The sequence below is a fragment of the Callospermophilus lateralis genome, unplaced genomic scaffold (genome assembly GCF_048772815.1).
Source record: "Callospermophilus lateralis isolate mCalLat2 unplaced genomic scaffold, mCalLat2.hap1 Scaffold_193, whole genome shotgun sequence".
Taxonomy (NCBI): domain Eukaryota; kingdom Metazoa; phylum Chordata; class Mammalia; order Rodentia; family Sciuridae; genus Callospermophilus; species Callospermophilus lateralis.
The window spans coordinates 761,529-782,498 of record NW_027512944.1 but is presented as its reverse complement, the minus strand read 5'-3'; positions in this window follow the sequence as shown (position 1 = coordinate 782,498).

The following is a 20,970-nucleotide window of genomic DNA, read 5'->3' as shown; positions in this document are numbered from 1 at the left end:
CTGAGGATCGAACCCAGAACCTCGCACGTGTTAGGTGAGTGCTATACCACTGAGCCACAGCCACAGCCCCTGCACATTACATTGTTATTGCTACACTGTATTATAGCCCCACTCACAATATGGAGCTCATGAGGGAGCTCAATAGAAATCAAAGTAATAAATTCTGAAACTGAGAATAATAACTGTTAAGTAGTCTGAAGGTTAATACATAGTCATTAATTTTGTAAACTAACCAAAAATGTGAGTAGAATCATTATCTAAATATAGTTTTTATTGGTTTTGTAATTCATTGACTCCTATTCCCAAATGTATTTTTTTAATTAATTTTTATTGTAGGTTGTTCAAAACATTACATAGTTCTTGATATATCATATTTCACACTTTGATTCAAGTGGGATATGAGCTCCCATTTTTACCCCATATACAGATTGCAGAATCACATCAGTTGCACAACCGTTGATTTACATATTGCCATTCTGGTGTCTGTTGTATTCTTGTTTTTTAATTTTCAAATAATTGTCCTATCTTTATTTTCTAAACCGATATGCCTTTAGAGAAGCAAAGTCCCACCCCCACATATAAATAGATACTACTTTTAACTAATTTATTACTAATCTTTAAAATGTTTCTTTCTAAGGTTAAAAATTTGCAAGTTTTTACTTTATTATTTGAAGTAATGTATAAGCATGGATATATGCGAGAGTCCTAAGAGGCCAGGCATCCTGACATTAAACCTGTGGCAGTATTTATAACACTGACAGACTACAATACAAAGGTTATGTGGAATCCGGAATAAACTGCAGGTGATAGAGAAGGCAAAACCACTACAAGGACACACATTTCAGACATGGGCTTGAAATGTTGAGTCAACTTATAAATAAATAAATAAATAAATAAATAAATAAATAAATAAATAAATAAATAAATAAAATGTAGCTTGCAAAAGGATTGAAGTGCATTGAGTTTCTTTGTTGCTATGAACATTATTTCAAAACAAATAACTGAATAATTGTCATTTTAAGGTATTGATCTTTCTAAAACATTTATATAATTTTCATGATTTAAATTTACTTTTGGGTTCTTTCAGCATCTACTGAAGAAAGCCAAATCTTATGTTAGACATGATGAATAGCAATGTTTATGGAAAAAAAATAAGTAAATAGCATCTATGCTTGATCTTAGAAATTATGAAACAAGATGATAAAATAGAATGGGTGTAAGTATCCATCTCCAGTCCAAAGAATAAGAATGGAAGGTGCCAAAATTAATTTTGTTTGGGAGACAAATTGCAATCACACTCTGAAAAGTTCATTACCTTAATGTGGAATACACCGAAAGAAGAGCAAGAATTTGCAGTCCTGCAGAATCATAAGTATTGGTATTGAAATAATTGATGCTACGAATTTGATACTGTGTAATTCTTCAAAATACTCATGATTTGGGTTGGAGATATAATAAGTTGAACACAGGTTATCTAATAAGTTGAATAATTACCATATTTTTTAAAGAGAGCGAGAGACAGTGAGAGAGAGAGAGACTTTTTTAATATTTATTTTTTAGTTTTCAGTGAACACAACATCTTTGTTTTATTTTTATGTGGTGGGTGCCGAGGATCCAACCCAGCACCCCTAGCATACCAGGCAAGCACGCTACCACTTGAGCCACATCCCTAGCCCCATTATTACCATATTTTAATTTTGGAAAACTTAAATTGTAACTTCTAAGGAAATATAAAATTATCCTTTTAATGTATCTACTGAAATAAGATTTTATATAATGAAGTAAAACATTTCTTGATTATCTTATTATATTGTTGATTAGATTATTTTTATTATAGAAGTTCTAGCTTTAATTAGAAGAAAAAATATTTTTTTCTAAGAATATAATAAATTTGGCATTTTAAGGTGGTGATCAGACTTCATTTCTCATTTCTGATGAAGGGATTTATGCATTTCCAGGGCACAGTCAGGCTAATTAGAATCATGCTTATGCTTTCATTAATGAGAGTAGAATAAAATTCCTCAAACACATGATAAAAATATATACATGAGCTGTGTTTATTTTTTCCACTAAAAAAGTGAAAAATGATTTATTCTTTTTTAAAAAAAAATTGAGTACACTTATTTATTGACTTATTTACATATTAATTCATTTTTAACAAAACTGAAAAACATTATACACAGAATTATAATTTTTCATAGAAAATACTTTTTGACCAATATTAAAAATTTAATTAGCAACTTTAACATTTTTCAAAACTTCATTTCATCATTACATAAATTGGTAGAAGAAGAACATATTTAATGACCTTTGACCAAATTTTTCAGATACTTTTATACTTGCATCTATTACTTCATGACTATGAATTATTAAAGTTGTATTAGTATGAATAATAGTAGCAGGTACCATTAGTAAGAAGTGCTCACAATATTATTTTTTGGAAAAAACTTATTTGAAGATTATTTGCACAAGGAAAAGTCTCTAGCACCCAGCAACATTTCTGACAATACATCATTCAAGATGCTTATCTTATAATGGAATTAGCTTCTTTTATAATCAGAAAGATAAAAAATTATTGGCATTGCCTTATTTAAGTATAGCTTGTTAACCTGCAGTGGTTTGGATGTAGATATTGGCTAAGGCCTCTGTTGCTTATCTGCAGAGCTATCTTCTTAGGTTAGAGTACTAACTACTTGCACACCAGCAAGATTGAGATTCTCTACATACATAGGTCCTTGGGGCCAACTCACCATTAAAGTAGTAAGCTGGTCTAAGTTAATTAATTATGATTTAATAGCACTTCCCTAAACTCTTATTATTTATCTTTCTTAGTCATGGTGATTGAACCAGGGCCTCCCACATGCTAGGGAAGCTCTATGCCACTTAGCCATGACCTCAGCCACTAAATTTTTTTTTGAAATACATTCATTTTATGTTTATAAAGATTCAAAATATAGACACTGCCATATCATATTTCACAAATGTTAAAACTGAGGTTTTGAAAGTGAAATCACTTGTCCCACGTTTGCTGTTATTGAATAGCAAATAATTTTACACTACCTGAAAAATGTGGCAGATATAGAATAGTGATGACCTTGAATTCCATCCTGAAACAATATGATCCAGAATGGTTCACTTTACCAAGGAATAATCAAGGGTGATATGTGAAGGAATTACAGTGTTGTCCAATGACAATCATGGTTTTCATTTCTCTGAGAATGGGGACTAACAGGGCCATTGTGGCCACTTGTTAAGGATGGGAAGAGACTATGGGTAATCAGGGAGCTAAAGATTCATCAAGTTCCCACAGCATTTTTTTCTCTGTATCTTTGAAGTTTCCAGTGTTTTGAACATAATAAAGAGAATATATTACAAATAATTGTATAAAAGTGTTCCTGCACTGAGATGGCCTGCTTCTCACTCAAGGGAATGTTCTCAAAGGCTCTAAATTACACTAGCTGAGGTTTCAGAAGTAGCTGCTCTTTAAAGTTCCCACATTGAATAATTTGAAAATTAATCAACCTTAAAGTGTATTGGAGAAAGCCTTGAAAATCAAACAAAATAATTCCTTGACCAAATAATTTTCTACATGTGCAGAATTCAACCATTATTGTGTTTCTAATTTGAAAAGGCAGTTTATGTGGGACCTCATTCATCTATATGAACTGATTCATCTAATTTTTTAACCATTGGCTCTCTCAGAATACAGATGACTGCCCCACATAGTTACATATATTTTGCTTCTTCCATTACAGTAGACCATTCAAGAATTTGGGATCAGGGAAAATTAGAGAAGGTCTAGACTGGACAACAGCACTCCACATCTATCTAGTTCCTTTAAAATACAGTGTAGGGCAATTGGAAAACCTTTCTATATTATCCACATTTTTCTTAGCTCTGATTAATCTGATTAATCTATATTAATCTACATTGCATAATTTGACACATAATAAAAATTAAACTGAAGCTAATCAGCATTCTGCATTTGAGGCTGCTCTTCCCTATTCTGTTTCATGTTTGACTCTGGATCCCCATGTGTTTATTTTTTGCTTCTACAGTTGTATTTCTATTGTTTTTGTTGTTGTTGGCCATCCATTATGTATTTGTTGATAATATTATGAATCATTCACTTTCCTTAGGGGATTTTATAGGAAGTTTTTGAATCTTTAATCAAATGAAAGGCTTGGAGAATCAGGTGGGTCTATATTAGAGGAAAAGAAAAACTAACTGGAATATATATGAAGAGATTTATATCTCTTTGGGAATTGGCTTAAGGAAGAGAAGGGGCTGGCCAGGCAAGTCCATCATTTGCAGCATAGGCCTGAGAAAGAATAAGCTGCAGCTCTGCTAACTCTGCTATCCATAGAAGAATCTCTCTGTTTTTAGTAAACTCTCAGTTTTACTCTTTAAGACTTACAACAGATTGTGTTAAGCCAATTCACATTTTCTAGAACAACCTATGTACTTAAATCAACTAGTAATGTATTTAATCACATCTTTCACAACAACACCTAGACTGATGTTTAATTACATGGCTGGGGACTTTATCCTAGCCAAGTTTTCATAAGAATAAAATGCTATGAATACTTTTAAACAACAAACATTTTTCTGTCTTGGTAATGCATCATTGTATCACACCCTATCAAAACTAGTTTTTGCCTTTTCCAATGATGTTTCTCAATTAATTAATATATTAAACTGTCATATGCACCAGGAAATGGTGTGCAACTCCCGGATGGCCTAGATGAAGACCCAACTAGCACAGTCAGGAATAGTCATTTGCTTATATGCTTCACTAGATGAAAAATAGGTAGTAATCAGTAGCACAAATACGAAATCTCTACGTATTCTAAAACTTTAACATTGCAATAAGTTCCTTATGACCCTGTAATTAATCAGAACTGGTTTGGGGTTAGTAAAATGTTTCCAGGTGAAAAGCAATTTATCACAGTCTTGAATATTTTTTTTTCTCTTCAATGCTGTGGTGTGGTTTGGAACTGGAATGTCTCTCATTGAAGGCTCTGTCCCCAGTGTAGCAATGTTCAGAGAAGGAGCTTCTGGGGAGTAAATGGATCAAGAGATCAAATCTGGCCTCATCAATAGATTAAGGCACTGATAAATGAGTAGTTTGATGGCATTATTTGGAAGTCTGAAAACTGGAAAAGATGAAATCTAGATGGAGCAAGTGACTCATTGGAGGCATGCCATGGAAGAATATATCTTGTCCCTTGTCCCTTCTTTGGTGTCTGTCTGCTTCTTGGTCACCATGAGGTGAACTTCTTTGTTCTGCCACATCATCTTAGCCATGATATTCTGCCTCACCTTCAGGCTATAGCAATATTCCAAGTGATTATGGACTGAAATCACTGAAACTATGACATAAAACAATGTTTCCTTCTCTAAGACATTTACTTATTTATTTATTATCAGATATTTAATTATAGTAAGGAAAAGTTGACAAACATTCTATATTTGCCATACGGAGATTGACTTAGAACACACTCTGATATAGGAAGGCACTTGAAATTGGCAAAAGTTTGTGATTTGCTTCATTCTGATAGTGAATTTTATATATTTTATGTACACCCTAATTTCGAGTCTTCCTTAAGGGCTTCACTGTACTCCAATTCATAAATCATACCAGAGCATGACAATTAGACACTTCATTTTCTCTAGGCAATTTCTAAGAGTACAAATAAAAATAAAAATAAAAAGTTATTTATCCTCAAAAATGTTCAAAAAACTTTTCTTTTAAAAAAGCTCTATTTCTTAAACCCAGAGATGAAAAATATGAAAAGCTTATGGCAGAGCCATAATAATTTTAGTGATTGCTAATTGACATTTCATTTGTATTACCAACAACTGTTGTCATTGCCTTCAATTTGTCCTTTATTCATGGAAATTATAAAAGCCTGTAAAACAGGGAAGACAAAGTGACAGGTTTCCTATTAATTTATATTTGAGTAAAAAATATTTTCCCAAAGTTTACTTGTTTCCTGAGGAGGGGAATAATGTTTTAATGTCTATAATTATGGAGTTATTTTATACATCATTCTAAACATATGTATAAACTAAAATCTCATAAAACATTATCAGGAAACATCACAGATTGAGTAAGCAACCATAATTTCACATACCTGAAGCCATTGCTTTGTTGTGGAAATGCTACAAGACATATTATGGCATTATGTCAATCCACAATTGTTACTTTGGAGAAAAAGTGCTGACATATGTATTTTATCTCCAGTCAACATTTTTGTGTGTGTGTGAGAATGATTATGTATCTCTCTCTCTCTCTCTCTCTCTCTCTCTCTCTCTCTCTCTGTCTCTCTCTCTCTCTGTCTCTCTCTAAATATATAAATATATATATATATATATATATATATATATATATATATATCACATATCTATATGTTACATATAAGACATATCACACACACATATATGCATTGGTGGATACAAAATTTTATAAATTCTGCCATTACACATAATTTCTTATGTGTAAATCAAGACTTATTTGAGTTTCTTTTTTAAAAAATTAGAAGTTAATTGAATAAAAGATATACACTAAGTTCTAATTCAGCATTTGCTACTCAAGGGTTATCAAATTACAGCTCATGGTTTAGATCTGACCTTCTGCATGTATTTGTATGACTCACACAAAGAAAGATATTATTATGTTTGGAAATGATTATATTTTAGATGATTCCATACATATGTGCATAATATTCAGTTTTGTCTTCTTGTCTCAAAATCTAAGATATTTGCTTGAAATATTTTTTAAGAAAATGTGTTCTAAACTTCATGTCAAGTAAACACAGGGAAGTGAGATGTCAGAAGCCATAAATTTTGAACTATTGGTTTTAAAGTCATTCTCTAAATCATCTTATGCAGGTTGTAAATTAATTTATGTAATTTCATAACATAACCATTTATTTTAGCCTGCCTAAATTTTCTTCATCTTTAAAATGGACATATTAATGTGATTTTGCTTACTTATACAGTGTCTCCCTTCTTGAAGAAAATAGCATACTAAAAATTTCTTTGCAAAGAATATAACAGTATAAAATGAACATGTTGAGAAATCAGAATACTGAAAAGTCTCAAATTTAAAAGAAGACTGTGTGACTGCTGGATTTTAACTTTGTGTGGGTCACCTACTAACATTGTTGATTCAAGAAAAATTACCCATGTTAGTTTAGGATAGTCTCCCTAGCAATCTTTGGAAAACCTCTTGGTGTACAAGGATAGAGGCCCAGTTAAGAAGCAACTGTTAGTAGGATCCCTATGTCCCTAATTATTTCTTACCTGCTTCTCTCCTGGACAGACAGTGTCATATGCCCTAATAAAGACTGAGGATTGAGGCCCAATTAAGAAGCAACTGTTAGTAGGGTCCTATGTCCCTAATTATTTCTTACCTGCTTCTCTCCTGGACAGTGTCATATGCCCTAATAATGACTGTTTTCTTCTGGAATGCCCTTCTCATAGGAATGAAGGTCTTTGTGGTTCAGTTGCCGAGAAAACACCACACCTGACTGAGATCTTCTCTTTGAGAACTTGTCCTTTATTCCTAGAATTGTGATTTTTCAGGCTAGTTTTCATGCATGCTCCACAATACTGGCCCTGACACATTAACTGGAGGGTCTGTCTTCTTCTGATTTAATCTGTTTTCTTATAATCCTGGGGTAATGAGGAGCCTTTGCAAATAGTGCATGGGTGGATCAATTTTCTGCTGCTGAACTCTAAATAGATTCAAATAAATTTCCTACTATAAGAACACCCCCCTTTCCTTGTGTAGGCATGTTGTGAATTTCATTGGCTTACACATCAGCAATAGTTGAGAGTTCTAGTAAATAAATCCCCTAAGAAAAAGTCATCCTGTTGGATTTCCTGAGTCATAATTCGGATTACAAATCTCAATGTACAACCCTGTTCCTGGGATTGACACATCACACTTTTAGACTTGCTTCATCCAAGAATGATACCAGCAAGATTACACTTAGGAATATTCATCTGGTATCAAAAACAGAAAGAAAGAAATATAATGTATTCCTACTGGTTATTAAAAGCCTGTGTTTTCTTGATTAAACAACTGCTCCTCATAGGGCAATTCAGAGACATTTAACTTCACCCAGCTTTGGTCTCATTTATATCGCTCAGTCATCTATACTTGCTACAAATGGTAGACTGGCTTGACATTTAGTATTTATGCCCTGAAATATCAGTATCTTGAACACCTGTTACTTTTAACTTTCCTATTTTCCTTTATTTTTAAAAAGTCTGAACCTGAGGTCCAATCCCATGTGATCAGCTCTAGGGAAAGGACCCAGTCTTCTTAGAGTCTTAAATTAAAGTATCTATTTCATCATATTCATCATATGTCAAACCTCAATTTAGAAAAGACAGTTTTTTTTTTCAAGTTCTTGGCATTGGAAAAGGTTCACCAGGAAAGTGACGAACTGTCTTCCTATTAAACACAAGCATTGGATAGAATACATAAAGTTAGCACCCTGATAATTCTGTAGTAATGAGAATTACTTAACATTATTTATAATAGTTTTGTTCCTTTTAAATGATTTTTATGTGTTAAATTATTTCTAAATTATCTTGCTTACAAATGAGTTCCCTAATTATCTGATTTTTTTCTTAATTAAAGCTACTAAAAGGAAAGTATAGCAACTCTGCTGTACCATAATCCATCATCTTGCAACTAACTGAAAGCATGTTTGTCCTCTGTCATTAATATAATGAAGTGTGCACTTTAATTATAAATGAAGATATAAACTGTGAAATATTAATTTTCACAAGAAATATTTATTAATAATATATGATTCTGATATTTTCATATCCATAGCACTGAGCTTAAAATGGATTTAAAAATGACAACTTTATAAAATGAAAGATAACTCAGTTTTTAAATGGAATACAAAATCAGTGAGACCAACTAAGATTGTCAAGTTGGTTTGTTGTTTTAAAATATAATATACCAAAAAGGCATCTCAAAGTCAGCACTATTTTTTCCCATTAGAAATCATGAACCTAATTCTTGATAAAGATAAATGGTCCTTGCTTTGTAGTCCCTTTGAGAAAACTGTCCTAAATGAAAATAGTTCTGGTACAGTGAATTGTGATACGTTTTCATATTCCCAAGCAGAGAAGTAGCATCTGGAAATCATATTCCCCAAACACATTTCAGTGCTGCTTTAAAATAGAATAGTGAAATGATGGTGCAGGTAAACATATGCCATTTACAGAGAGGCAATGCTTTATTCAATAAGGCATTATACAATTTGTTCAGCAAATATTTAACTAGTGTCTATTTAGTATCCAGTACTTACATTAAACACTGCTGGAGCTGTCAGATAGTAACATGTCCTTTTACTTACACACACATATATTGGAGTTTGGGAAGAAATCAGGCACACCACCATAATTGAAAACTGAGGGTAAATATTAAAGTCTAATAACAATTAAAACTATCAACTTTCATTTTTTAAATTATAGGAAATCACTTTACAGACAAATCAAAAAAAATTTTTGGTTATCCACAAGAAATTTACATTTCTTTCATCAAGCAACTACAGATTATTGAAGAGTTTTTGTTTGTTTGTTTGTTCGTTGGTTGGTTGGTCAAATGAGTGACCAGTCAACAATTGAGCTTTATAATAAATAATATATCTTTAGATGTTGTTCTTTACCACTAGCAGTGGACATGTTGGGAGATATGGATAATTGCTTCAATAAACTTAATCCGTGAAGTCATTACCCACATCAAGTTCATTATTTTCCAGTTAACCTCTTTTTGAAGTCTGTAGTAGAATAATATACACTATGTTTATTAGTTGGAGCATTAAAACACACCACGTGCAGAAAAATACTAGATTCTACTGGATGAAATGCTCAACATATTACCATTAGTGGTAGTCCCTTTAGAGACAACACAAAATAGCTTGGCACAGTGGTGCATGCCTATAATTCCAGGGCCTCCAGAGGCTGAGGCAGAAGGATTACAAGTTCAAAGCTGGCCTCAGCAACTCAGTGAAGCCATAAGCAACTCGGCGAGAACCTGTCTCTAAATGGAATATAAAAAAGTGCTGGGGATGTGGCTCAGTGATTAAATGCCCTTGGTTTCAAACTTTGGTACAAAAAAAAAGCCAATGAAAAAGAAAATACCATATGATAAGAATATTGTGGATGTCTTGAGTGGGGGGAGAGGAAGAGATCCTTATACAACAAACTGAAAAATTTATATGCAGACTAATTTTAAAATCTAGTATCTGCTTCAAAGTACTCTATAACAGATGCATGACAGAATGAGAGAATATCCATTAAACAATATTGGCCAAGAATATCTTAATGATGGAACTGAGTGATTGGCATATAGCTGTGTATTAACACTGTTTCCTCTACTTTTTGCATTTGTTTGAAATTTAGTAATAAAAAGTCTAAATAGATAAATTAAAAACTAAACAAAAGTAAACATTTTATTTGTCTTAGTCTACTCCAAAGACCAATATGAATGTCTGATTCCATCTCTGCAAACAAAGACCCAGACAGTGTTGATCCAACCATAAAAAGCACAAGATTGCAGTAAGTCATGGAATTTTTTTTCCCAGCTCCAGAATATTTATATTTTTATTTGGCTGAGGTATCTTCATAGAAGCTTTGCCATAAAATAATAGCTAAACTCTTTCTCTGTGGAATGAGAACCAATTTTTTTGACGTTTTTCCCCATTTTTGATGGATGGAGATGGAAGCAAAATGAGAATGTGATATTATACTTGTCCACCATAAGGCTTTGGGGCTTGAACATTTATGTTGATGCATCTGCTAAGGGCATTTGAAGCCATTTGTGAGAGAATCAATATCTGCCCTGAAAGAAGTCAGGTATTCTCTCATTTAAAATATTTAAACCTGAATTTTATATAGCTACCTAAATTGTGGCTTTGTCTTTCTTTGTGGAAGGGGAATAGATAAACAAAATAAATATTATCACTTTCATTCATTGTCTCAATCTTACAGTACTTATGAACCAGATAACCTATGAAAACTGCATACACATATTCCCCAGGTGTGGTATAATTGTCTGCTTTTCCCTGTTGGATCAACTCTGCCAGGGTCTTTGTTTTTACTGCAGATATGGAATCAGAGTTTTACATTGGTATTTGGAGTAGAATTAGACAAATAAAATGTTTTTGTTTATCTTTTAAATTATCTATTTAGATTTATTACTAAATAACAACTGTATGTAAAATATAGTTGTAAAACATACTAAAGAATACTTTCATCAAAGAAATGTTCATGTTATATCTAAATAATCTTAAATGTTAATACTTCTAGTTTCTCACTATTATAAGCATGATTTTTTTTCTTAATGTTAATATCTGTAGAACTCCCGGTCTATTTACTTGCACACATCCAGATGCATGCACACACATGCTTACACCTGAATACACATGCCATTTTGTTACAAAATTCAATGGTGCTCCAATAACATGTAGGAGAAATTTATATTTCCACCAGCATTTTGTTATTACATCCATCATCATTCTTACTACAAAATTTTTAAACATTTTTATTGATAATGGTAAAGACATCTTAGTGGGAAAAAAACCTCATGATTCAAAGTTTGAGCAATAGTACGTGTAATTCATCCAACATCAAAATAGACATGATCATTGCAGTTTATACTAAAGTTTTATTTGGGGATATACACAGTGCATAAACACTGTCTGCTGATATCTATTGACTCTTCTTTCATTAATATTCTCTTATTAGTGATGTGTATGTATTAAGTCAATCTGATTTGCTATGTGTATCAACACATTTCACAATATTTTGTTACCCTGTTGCATTTTAGAAAACTGAGGCAAAGGTACTTTAAGTAGACCAAGGATTCACGACTGCTGTTTGTCATTGTTGTGTTATTTTAACTCAAAAGAAAATCACCGAAACTATAGCAATTTTCATCACTGTTCCTATTATTACTACAAAATTTTACACCTGAATAGTTTATGTAGACAGTAAAAGTGTCACTTCAGATTGTTCCCCAACAGTCTTGGATATGTTCAATCCTGTATAGAGAGTTTAAATTATTTTAATAAGTAAAATAGAATGAGCCAGGCAGAAGTTACCTATTCTTTATATTGTGGCAGCAGATTATTGACTTTTTCCAAGAGTGAAAAAGAGCTAGTTGACATGAGAGGAAATGGGGTATTATAGTCAGTGTAACTGAGAGCAGAACAGAACCTGATATTTAGAAGTTTAAATAGAGTCACCATGAAATCTGAAGAAAAATTCAATTCAGTAAATAAGTAAAAAAAGGTAAGAGGGATCTCCTTTTAGAGCCACTCTCTAACTAGGCAAGCGTTATTATGCTACATAAGGTGTTTTCATTTTATGGCTTGCCAAATGCAGTTAGAGCCTGAGAAAGCCCAATGATTTTTCTATAATATAATGTCACTTTCTGTGGCATTGATGCTAAAGATATGCTACAGTGATAGTTCCAAACACATTACAAAGAAGTTAAGAACAAATGGACAATGATATATGTGTATCAAAAAGTAATTAAGCATTTCACAATGGTCATTGTTTGAAATGGATTTGCATTTTATTTCCCTATATAAAATTTTACTGCACTATTATCTGGATAGGTACTAAAACATTAAGTTTAAAGTTGTCTTAAACTGTGATTGAATGGAGAATGCTCTACACTATTTAAGAAACCATTAGAAATATAAAGTACGTGATTTTACTTCATCTTCCATATGGTCTCTTTAGAAAATAAGAAATAGTGTTAAATATATATATAGATTGCTAGATTATAATGTATATAATATGATATTACATCATATTATAATATCATATTATATCCATTATTTTTAAGTTTGGTTATAATCTTTTATAAAACAAAAATGGGAAGAAGTGGGGTTTTGTATCTTTTTGATGTATAATTATGCATATATTTAAATTGCAAATTAAATAAATTTTGAGGGATTTTTACACTTCTGAAGCTACCATGATAATCAAGATAGTGGTTTTCTTTTTTTTTCTTTTCCTTTCTTTTTTTTTTTCTTTTTTCTTTTAAACTGGGTATGGAACCGAAGGGTGTTTTACCACTGAGCTACATCTCCGATCTTTCCTATTTGAGTTTGATGGAGTATCTCATTAAGTTGCTGAGGCTGACCTTGAACTTGAAATTCTCCTGCCTCAATTTCTGGAGTTATTGGAATTAAAGACTTGGGTCATTCTGCCCAGCTATTCCCAAATGTTTTAAGGTTTTTACCATGTTTTATTCTACCCCACAATAAGATCAACCAATTGTGTGTTTTCTGTCATTATCAAGTAACATCCACATTTTTGAATTTTTATAAATGGAATAGTGTAATGGTAATGTATTTGGTTTTGAGTTTCTTTTAACTGTGTAATGACATAGTAATTCAGCAATTTTGGTGAATTATTAGTTTTTTTTTCATATAATAAACAAGTAGTATTTTGTTTTACAAAACTTTCATGGTTTATCCCTTCATCTGTTGATGGATATTTTGGTTGTTAACAGTTTGAAGCAATTAGGGTCATCATGTGTGTAAGTCTTTAGGAGAATGTGCATTTTCTTTTCTTTAGAGTGAATATTTCAGAATGAGTACCTACATCATACAATAGGCATAGGCTTAACTTTCAAATAAATTACCAAAATGTTTTTCAAAGTGTTATACCATGTATGAGAGTTAGATTTTTCACATCCCTAGTGAGACCTGGTATTGTTAATTTTTATTATCTCTTTATTTCTTTTTTTTGTACTGGGCTTTGAACCAAAGGATAATTTACTACTGAGTGAAAGACCCAGATTTTTTTTTCTTTTTGGACAAACATTTGCTAAGTTGCTAAAGGTCTTGCTAAATTGCTAAGGCTGACCTTGCACTTGGAATCCTCCTCCTTCAGTCCCATGGGTAGCTGGGATTATAGACATGTGCCACTGAACTTGGCTATATTTCCTTTTTGAACTTAATCATTCTAATAGAAATTGTGTTTGAAATTACTTTTTAAATAAGCAGTTTATTTTTGTATCCTTTCAAACAAATAGGAACATTTTTTAATTAATTTTTTATTTACATATGACAGTGGAATGCACTATAATTCATATGACAAAGAGCACAATTTTTCATATCTCTGGTTGTATACAAAATATATTCACACCATTCATGTCTTCATACATGTACTTTGCATAATGATGACCATCACACTCCACCATCATTTCTAACCCCATCCTGATTTGGTTTATTCCTCCCATGCTCCCCGTCCCTACCCCACTATGAATCAGGCTTCTTATATCAAAGAAAACACTTGGCATTTGTTTTTTTGAAATTGCCTAACTTCACTTAGCATTATCTTTTCCAATGCCATCCATTTACCTGAAAAAGCCATGATTTTATTCTCTTTTATTCCTGAATAAAATTCCATTGTGATTACATGCCACATTTCTTTTAATCCATTCATCTACTGAAGGAGATATAGGTTGGCTCCCCAGTTTAGCTATTGTGAATTGTGCTGCTATAAACATACTACAGCATCCCTGTAGTATGCTGTTTTTTAAGTCCTTTGGGTATAGACCAAGATTGGGATAACTGAGTCAAATGGTGGCTTCATTCTTAGCTTTTCAAGGAATCTCCATACTTCTTTCCATATTGGCTGCACCAATTTCCAGTCCCACCAGCAGTGTATGAGTGCACCTTTTTTCCCCACAAACTTGTCAACATTTATTGTTTGCATGCATAATAGCTGCCATTGTGACTGGAGTGAGATGAAATCATAGAGTAGTTTTGATTTGCATTTCTCTAATTGCCAGCAATGCTGAACATTTTTTCATATATTTGTTGATTGGTTATATATCATCTTCTGAGAAGTGTCTGTTCAGGTCCTTGGCCCATTCATTTATTGATTGGGTTCTTTGTATTTTTTGGTGTTTGGTTTTTTGAGTTTTTTATATACCCTAGAGATTAGTGCTCTATCTGATATGTGAGGGATAAAAATTGCTTCTAAGATGTAGGCTCTCTATTCACCTCACAGATTGTTTTTTTCAGAGAAGCTTTTTAGTTTGAATCCATCTCATTTATTGATTTTTGGTTTTAATTCTTTGAAAAAGGAGTCTGATTAAGAAAGATGGGGCCTAATCCCACATGATGAAGATTAGGGCCTACTTTTTCTTCTATTACATGCAGGGTCTCTGGTTGTATTGCTAAGTCGTTGATCTATTTTGAGTTAAGTTTTGTGCATGGTGAGAGATATGGGTTTAATTTCATTTTGTTGCCCGTTAAACAGGCTATCTATTCTTCAATGCATGTTTTTGGCATCTTTTTATAATATAATTGTAATTTTCTGGGTAAGTCTCTGTGTCTCTGTTCTGTACCATTGGTCTACGAGTCTATTTTGGTGCTAATACCATTTTTTTTAACCATGGCTCTGTAGTATAGTTTAAATTCTGGTATAGTGATGCCACATGCTTCACTCTTCCTGATAAAGACTGCTTTAGCTATTCTGGGTCTCTTATTTTTCCAGATGAATTTTATGACTTTATTTTCTATTTCAAGGAATGCCATTGATATTTTGATTGGAATTGCATTAAATCTGTATAGTGCTTTTGGAAGTATGATCATTTTGGTAATAATAATTCTACCTATCCAAGAGCATTGTAGATCTTTCCATTTTCTACATTTCATTGTAGATCTTTCTTTGGTTTCTTTCTTCAGGATTCTGTAGATTTTATTGTAAAGTTCTTTCACCTCTTTTGTTGATTTCTAAATTATTAATTAATTAATTAATTTATCTATCTATCTATCTATCTATCTATCTATCTGAAGCTATTGTAAATGGGGTAGTTTTCCTTTCTGAGGATTTGTCACTCATATACCGAAATGCCTTTGATTTGTGGGTATTGATTTTATATCCTGTTACTTTGCTGAATTCATTAATTAGTTCTAGAAGTTTACTGGTGGATCTTTTAAGGTCTTCTAGCTATAGAATCATGTCATCAGCAAATAGTGCTAATTTGAGCTTTTCTTTTTCTATGTGTATCCCTTTAATTTCTTTCGTATGTCTTATTTCTCTTGCCAAGGTTTCAAGAACTATGTTAAGTAGAATTGGCATTCATTTCTGTCTTGTTCCAGTTTTTAGAGAAGATGCTTTAAATTTTTCTCAATTTAGAATGATGTTGGCCTGGGGTTTAGCAGAGATAGCTTTTATGGTGTTGTGATATGTTTCTGTTACCCCTAATATTTCTAGTGTTTTGAACTTGAAGGGGTGCTGTATTTTGTCAAATGCCTTTTCTTCTTCTATTGAGATGATCATATGCTTGTTATCTTTAAGTCTATTGATGTAATGAATTACATTTATTGATTTCCATATGTTGAACCACACTTGCCTCCCTGGGATGAATCCAACTTCATCATGGTACACTATTTTTTTGAAATATTTTTATATGTGGTTTGCCAGAATTTTCTTGAAAATTTTTGTATCTATGTTAATTAGAGATATTGGTCTGAAGTTTTCTTTTTTTGCTGTGTCTTTGCGTGGTTTTGGAATCAGGGTGATATTGGCCTTATAGAATGAGTTTGAAAGTGCTGCCTCTTTTTCTATTTCCTGAGATTAATTGAAGAGTATTGGGATTATTTCTTCTTTAAATGTTCTGTAGAACTTGTCTGTGTATCCATCCACTCCTGGGCATTTCTTGGTTGGTAGGCTGCTGATGGCGTTTTCTATTTTGTTGCTTGAAATTGATCTGTTTAAATTGTGTATATCATCCTGATTGAATTTGGGCAAATCATATGATTCCAGAAATTTGTCAATGGCTTTGATATTTTCTATTTTATTGGAGTACAAGTTTTCAAAATAATTTCTAATTACCTTCTGTATTTCTATCGCGTCTTATGTGATATTTCCTTTTTCATCACATGTTAGTAATTTGAGTTTTCTCTCTTCCGCTCTTTGTTAGCATGGCAAAGGGTCTATAAATTTTATTTATGTTTTCAAAGAACTAATTGTTTTGTTCTGTCAATTGTCTCAATTGTTTATTTTGTTTCCATTTAATTTATTTCAGCTCTGATTTTAATTATTTCTTATCTTCTAATGCTTTTGGTGTTGATTTGTTCTTTTTTTCTAGGGCTTTGCGACGTAATGTTAAGTCATTTATTTGTTGACTTATTCTTCTTTTTAAGGAATGAACTCCATGCAATGAACTTTCCTCTTAAAAACTGCCTTAATAGTGTCCCAGAGATTTTTATATGTTGTATCCGTGTTCTCATTCACCTCTAAAAATTTTTTAATCTCTTCCTTGATGTCTTCTACAACTCATTGTTCAATCGGTAGCATATTATTTAGTCTCCAGGTGTTGGAGTAGCTTTTATTTTTTATTTTATTATTGATTACTAATTTCATTCCATTATGATCTGATAGAATGCAAGGTAGTATTTCTACTTTTTTATATTTGCTGATAGTTGCTTTCTGGTATAGTATATGGTCTATTTTAGAGAAGGATCCATGTGATGCTGAGAAGAGAGTGTACCCCTTGATGCAGGTTGAAATATTCTATATATGTCAGTTAAGTCTAAGTTATTGATTGTATTATTGATTTCTATAGATTCTTTGTTCAGCTTTTGTTCAGAAGATCTATCCAGTGGTGAAAGAGGTGTGTTAAAGCCATCCAAAATTATTATGTTTTGGTCTATTTGACTCTTGAACTTGAGAAGAGTTTGTTTGATGAACATAGATGTTACATTGTTTGGGGCATATATATTTATAATTGTCAAGTCTTGGTGTTTGATTTTCTTGAGCAATATGTAGTGTCCTTCTTTATACCTTTTGATTGACTTTTGCTTGAAGTCTACTTTATTTGATGGGAGGATGAAAACCCCTGCTCGCTTCTGCAGTCCATGTCAGTGGTCTAATTTTTCCAAACCTTTCACCTTAAGTCTGTGGATGTTTTTTCCTATGAGATGAGTCTCTTGGAAGCAGCATATTGTTGGGTCTTTTTTTTTTTTACTCAATCTGCTAGTCTATATCTTTTAATTGATGAGTTTAGGCCATTAACATTCAGGGTTATTATTGAGACATGATTTATATTCCCAGCAATTTTTTGTTTATTTTTTTATTTAATGTGACTTGGTTTTTCCTTTGATTAGTTTTCTTCTTTAATGTAATATTTCCCTCTGCTGATTTTCATCCTTGGTTTTCATCCTCTTCTTGGAATATTTTGCTGAGGACATTCTATAGTGTAGGGTTTTGAGTTGGAAATTCTTTTAACTTTTGTTTATCATGGAATGTTTTATTTCATCATCTAATCTAAAGCTTAGTTTTTCTAGATATAAGATTCTTGGTTGGCATCTATTTTCTTTCAGTGCTTGGTATATGCTGTTCTGTGATCTCCTGGCTTTGAGGGTCTGGGTTGAAAAATCTGCTGTGATACGAATTGATCTTCCCCTATATGTGATCTGATTCCTCTCTCTTGTAGCTTTTAAGATTCTATCCTTATTCTGTATGCTAGGTATCTTCATTAGAATGTACCTTGATGTAGACCTGTTGTAATTTTTTACATATGGTGTCCTGTAAGCCTCTTGTATTTGGTTTTCCAATTCATTCTTCATGCCTGGAAATTTTTCTGATATTATCTCATTGAAGAGATTGTTCATTCCTTTGATTTGAAACTCTGTGCCTTCCTCTATCTCTATAACTCTCAGATTTGATCTTTTGATGTTGTCCCATAATTTTTTGATGTTCTGTACATGGTTTACTACTATCTTCACCGTATGATTAACTTTATTTTCCAGATTGTATAGATTATCTTCATTATCTGACATTCCTTCTTCCAAGTGATCTAGTCTGTTGGTTATGCTTTCTATTGAGTTTTTTATTTGGTTTATTGTATCCTTCATTTAAAGGATCTTTTACTTTTGTTTTTCAGGGTCTCTATTTTTCTCTTGAAGTAATCTTTTGTTTCCTATATTTGCTCTCTCATCTCCTTGTTGGAGTGATTTATTTTTGCCTGTATTTGCTCCTTTAAGTCATTCTTTAATTCATAAATCATTTTCATTAGGAACCTCTGAACTCCTTCTCTAACATTTCATCAACTTCTCTGTCTATGGGTTCTGTTATTATAGTATTCTAATTTGTTTGGGGGCACTTTCCTTCTTTGTTTTTTCTATTGTTTATGTGTCTTCCTTTCCTGCAGTGTAGATTTGGACGTGGGTCCTGTGCAAGTCAGCAAGGGCAGATCTGGTCTGGGCCTGAGCTCCCACAGTAGTCTGCTGATTTAAAAGAGTGGTCCTTTGCCAGAGGATGGGCTCTTGCTGGTGTCTACAGGTGGTAGGAGGGACTGGGGCCTACTGTGAGCCTGGGTCCCATGCAGGTCTGTGTGGTAGGATATGGGCCAGCCTGCCCTCCTGCTCTAGCCTGAATAGCAATATTTAAATGAAGATTTACTGCAACCATAGGAGCAGAAAATTGACTTTATATGATATCTCACATTAATGACTTTAGCTCTTTCTGTACTTGACTCTACTTCTCCATTTTCTGAAAAGAAAGAAAAAAAAAGGTCAAAAAATCCACTCAATATATTAAGAAATAAGCTTGTCCCTCTTTTTACTATTAAGCAATATTACTCTTCATTGAAAACTCACATATGTATATTTTTAACAACTTATTTTCTTAACCATGGATAAAATGTGCTAGATTTGGGCTTAATATGTATGATTTTAGTCATCACTAATTTTTAAGTCTGTTTAATATAAATTAAACTTAATATTTTCAAAAACTTTGCATATTATTTATTTCATTTTGCTTGCACTTAGCAGTCACATTTGAAAGATACAAAACAGTAAATCTCAGCTAACAAGGAAGGTTTAAAATGCCAAGCTATTATGTCTACAGAAAGCTTTTTTTTTTCATTTTAATTTGCAGTGTCCTTTTTTATTATTTTGTAGTAACAGCCCTAACATGAAAATGTTAAAAAAGACAAAATATATTAATATTATGTGTCCATTTTTCAATTATGCTCCCCAGCTCCAAGTTAATTTTTAATCATTTTAATTAAATTACTTTCATTTTTCTCACTGACCACAACAATAAAGGAAAAAGCAAACCATCCAATGAAATTACAATAAAACAACTAAATCCTTTTATAGGCAAATGTCCCAGTAATATAAAAATATTTAAATAATGCTTCTGACTTGAGCAATCTTTCTAGTACTGCATGGGACCCATGATAAAATGTTGTTATCGGTAACTTAGAAGCTGATTCTTAATTACTTGAACTATAAAAAAAAATATTATTTCTTTAATTATACACAAAAACAAATTGTGAAGGGTGAGGGAGGACACAATGTTATTTGTGCACAACATTTTCTTCTTTTTTTTCAGCTCAGAATCAGGATTTTTAAACATTTTCTTCTTGACTGCCTGATTATTTTTGAGTTAGGTAGAAATGATATCACAGATTATTAGTCAGATAATGTGTTTTTATAGCTGGCTGAGAACTTAGAGACAATGTAGTATAATTTCCTCACATTTTACAAAGAAATTATTGACTAGATTCATTTTTAATGGCTGAAGTTCTGAAGCAAGTTAGTGTCATACTTTTGACTATACGCCAAGCTTTCTAATATCCAGTCTAGCTTTCTTTATTCCCCATAAATTTTATTGTATCTTAGACACACAATATATATATATATATATATATATATATATATATATATATATATATGAATAAAGCTGGTTCCCAAAATATAAAACTTTTCCCTTAAAAAAGCTAGTAAATTGCACCATTCAACTTCTATGACTTTGACATAAGCAGAAAGATCTAAAATACATAGAAATCTATTAGCATTCAGCAAATATCTCTGTGATATTATTAGCTCCATGCTGCTGCTGAAAGATCAATTTGTTATTAGGTGACTTGTTTTTCTTATATTTAAATATTTGGGG